We start from the raw sequence: 3,691 nt of genomic DNA on the forward strand, positions 1-3,691 counted from the left end.
AAAATATCTTCCATTGGCCTAATGTGTTCAAGTATCCTCTTGCGATCAAGAATATGAACTGAGGTTGGGTGGGATATAATCCTTTAAGGAAATGCTAGATTTCTAAACAAAAAGAAACACAAAAACAAACAAACAAAAAATACCAACAACTCATTGTAATACAGAAAATGTCTATTACACATAATATTTAATGAGTGAACATAACTCATCAAAATAGGGAATCTCTTTTTTTTTTTAAACCCTCAACTATGCTGCTAACTTTCAGTCAAATCCCCTAGGACTACACATTTACAACCCAAGCCTGTTTAACTTAAGGTAACCTCTAGTTAGGGAAGATCACAATATGTGATTTTTTTCAATTTGCCAGAGGGCAGGTGGGCTGACTGTGGGAGGGGAAAGGGGAAGGATGGAGAGAGAGAGAGAAGGAAATTAAGACAGCACCCTTTACGAGGGATGGCCATACTACAACCCCTTTTCCTTCTTTACTCCCTCCTTTTGGGATTTTGGACTTATATGCACACGCGCCAGTATGTTCTCCAAGCCTCCGAATCTGGAACTCAAACTGCACAGTAGGCCACATAAAATCCAGCTGCCTTAACCACAATACTACTGGCTAGCCCAACTGTGTGGTAGTTGATGTGACTCGATTTTCAGGATAAAAGTTATTACGCATTTTAGAGAAAGCCAGTGATTTTCCCCAAAGGGGCTGAATGCAATCTAAATTAATGACTAGTTTGTGGATAAAAATTTCTTAATGGATTATCATAATGCTAGCAGAAATTAATCTTTTTTTATTATACTGAAAGTATGACTACAGGCCAAATACAAAGATTTACTCACAAATAGTACAACCCAAACAAAATAACTCTCACCCAAATATTCCCCAGTTAGCAATCTAAGCAATAATAATAATTATTATTCTTATCTCTATGAGAGTTTATCTTTCACCAATAATTAAGGATATGTAATAGGAACATGAAGCATCAGTACTTAGAGTTCTGATGTGAATATGCTAATTGTTTGTGACAGAAGCATTATGTCATAATGTCCAAGGTTCCATCAGGTGTTAGACATGTGCTTTGGTTCACCTTTATGAAGTGTCGATCTCCATGAACCCATCCTTAGCGTAAGTGAAGATAAATTAAGCAGAAGCTACTCATAGAGTAGCTCAGTTCAGTTATTAATTCCCTTTACTTCAACTTGAAGTGTAAATATTTCCATTTTTATTTCAACTACCCATGTATTATAAACATCTATAGCTCCAGTGTAGTCTAAACACTGGAGGGTTTAGTCTGAGGGTTCCATTTGCCTTATTGAGATTTTACAAAACAAAACAAAATGGGCTATGATTTCAATGGTATTTTCAATGCAAGAGTGAGTTATTATATTACCAATAACAATATGTGCGTATCTGTTTTTTTCTCTTTCATTTTATCTGCCCCCATTGACCTTCAGATTTACAGATAGATGAATTCTCAGTTTGCATTCACTGGGTGCAAGTCTCTCTCAGCAATTCTATCCTAAGACTGGGGAGATGCCTGTCATCATACATCAGACAGAACATTAGGAATCTTGCTGTTTCAAATGCATTCATATAGTTTTGGTTTTTTTTTGTAATATTAGAAATAAAAAAGTCAATTAGAGCCTTCAAATTTCCATCAGAGAATAAGGAATCACATCTCTTTTACAAAAATAAAGCTAGTAAGTCCAGCTGGCAGGTGGCCTGGTAGCTAAGGAGCTGGACTCGGACATGGTCGACCACAGTTTGAATCCAAGACCTAGTGACTTGAAACCCACACCAGTTGTGAATACATGTGAGCCCAAAATCCCAGGTGAACAATGAAGGAAAAAGGATTGTGGTGTGGCCATTCCCCATGGAGGGGGGAATTTCTCATTTTCCCTTGCACTGTAGCTCTCTGTCATTCCAATGCACATACTTTATGGCAAAAACCTTAAAAATTAATAAAAGCTAATAGTCATCTTATTGAGATCACTACCTTTCATGTATACTAAGATTTATCAACCAGTAAAGCACTGCAAACAGGCAATTATTTTTCTTTTTTGGAGAGGTTTTATTTTTTTTTTATTTTATTTATTTATTTATTTATTTATTTATTTATTTATTTATTTTTTCTTTTTTTCTTTTTTTTTTTTTTTTTTGGAGAGGTTTTTGCTGAAGGGCATGTGCACTCGCCAGAAAGACAGAGACAGAGAGACAGAAAGCAAGAAATCACCCCCGAAGGGGGATGGCCATGCCACAATCCCTTCTCCATTCTCCTCTCAGGATCTTGGGCATGCACATACATGTGCCCAGCATGAGTTTAAGCCACCAGGTCCAGGACTCCAATCAGCATTGAGTTTAAGCCATGGGGTCAGGGACTCAAACCACAGTTGACTACATGGGAGTCTAGTGGCATAGCCATTATGCCAACTGCTGGCCCTAGCAATTTTTATTATATCACATTGGGATTTTGTGTCTAAAACCTTGGATCAACATGATAGCTAAGGCACAACAGTTTAGCCATATAATCTTTGGCAAGCAAGTTATCTCTTTTTTTGGGGGGGGGAGAGTTTTTTGCTTTTGGGCACGTGCCCTCGCTATAAAGACAGAGAGAGACAATGAGACAGAAAGTGAGAAATCACTTCCCATTCTCCTCTGGAGTTCTTGGGCATGCACGCACATGCACCCAGCGTGAGTTTAAGTCGCCAGTCTGGGACTTGAATTGCGGTCGACTACATGGGAGTCCAGCGACATAGCCATTACTCCATCTGCTAGTCTTAAATGATCTTTTTCATGAGATTTTAAAAGTTAATCTAGGGATAGACCGGAAGCAGGGCATTTAGTTCTCTTCCCCACTATACACGATGGCAGGCGATAAAGCTGCAAAGCAGGATACTAAGGAGAAGAAACCTGAAGCCAAGAAGGCTGATGCCAGTGGCAAGGTTAAAAAGGGTGACCCCAAGGCTAAAAAGCCCAAGAAGGGGAAGCCCCATTGCAGCCAAAAATCCCATCCTAGTCCGGAGCATTGGCAGATACTCTCTGTCTGCCATGTATTCCAGGAAGGTCATGTACAAGAGGAAATACTCGGCCACTAAATCCAGGATCAAAAAGAAAAAGGAGAAGGTTCTTGCGACTGTCACAAAACCGGTTGGTGGAGACAAGAATGGTGGTACCTGGGGGTGGTTAAGCTGCACAAAATGCCTAGGTATTATCCTACTGAAGATGTGCCTCCAAAGTTGTTGAGCCACGACAAAAAACCCTTCATCAGCATTGAGAAAGCTGCGAGCCAGCATCACTCCTGGGACCATTCTGATCATCCTCACTGGATGCCACAGAGGCAAGAGAGTGGTTTTCCTGAAGCAGCTGAGCAGTGGCTTGCAACTTGTAACTGGACCACTGGTCCTCAATCGAATTCCACTGCATAGAACACACCAGAAATTTGTCATTGCCACCTCCTCGAAAATTGATATTAGCAAAGTAAAAATCCCAAAGCACCTTACCAATGCTTACTTCAAGAAAAAGAAACTGCAGAAGCCCAGACACCAGGAAGGTGAGATCTTCGACACAGAGAAGGAGAAATACGAGATTTCAGAGCAGCGCAAGATTGATAAGAAAGTTGTGGATTCGCAAATTTTGCCAAAAATCAAAGCTGTTCCTCAGCTCCAGGGCTACCTGCGATCCGTGTTTGCC

At 40.1% G+C, this 3,691-nt stretch overlaps 1 protein-coding gene across 1 annotated transcript in view; it reads left to right on the forward strand.

Moving 5' to 3' along the window:
- The first annotated feature begins 1,061 nt into the window (after window positions 1–1,061).
- Window positions 1,062–3,691, forward strand: part of ASB5 (ankyrin repeat and SOCS box containing 5) — a 71,808-nt gene continuing 69,178 nt past the window's right edge. Inside the window, exon 1 of the mRNA XM_006153388.3 lies at window positions 1,062–1,126. The gene's annotated coding sequence lies outside the window, so the exon portion shown is untranslated. The remainder of the gene's footprint in view (window positions 1,127–3,691) is intronic.

The sequence above is a fragment of the Tupaia chinensis genome, unplaced genomic scaffold (genome assembly GCF_000334495.1).
Source record: "Tupaia chinensis unplaced genomic scaffold, TupChi_1.0 Scaffold000373_2, whole genome shotgun sequence".
Lineage (NCBI taxonomy): Eukaryota > Metazoa > Chordata > Mammalia > Scandentia > Tupaiidae > Tupaia > Tupaia belangeri.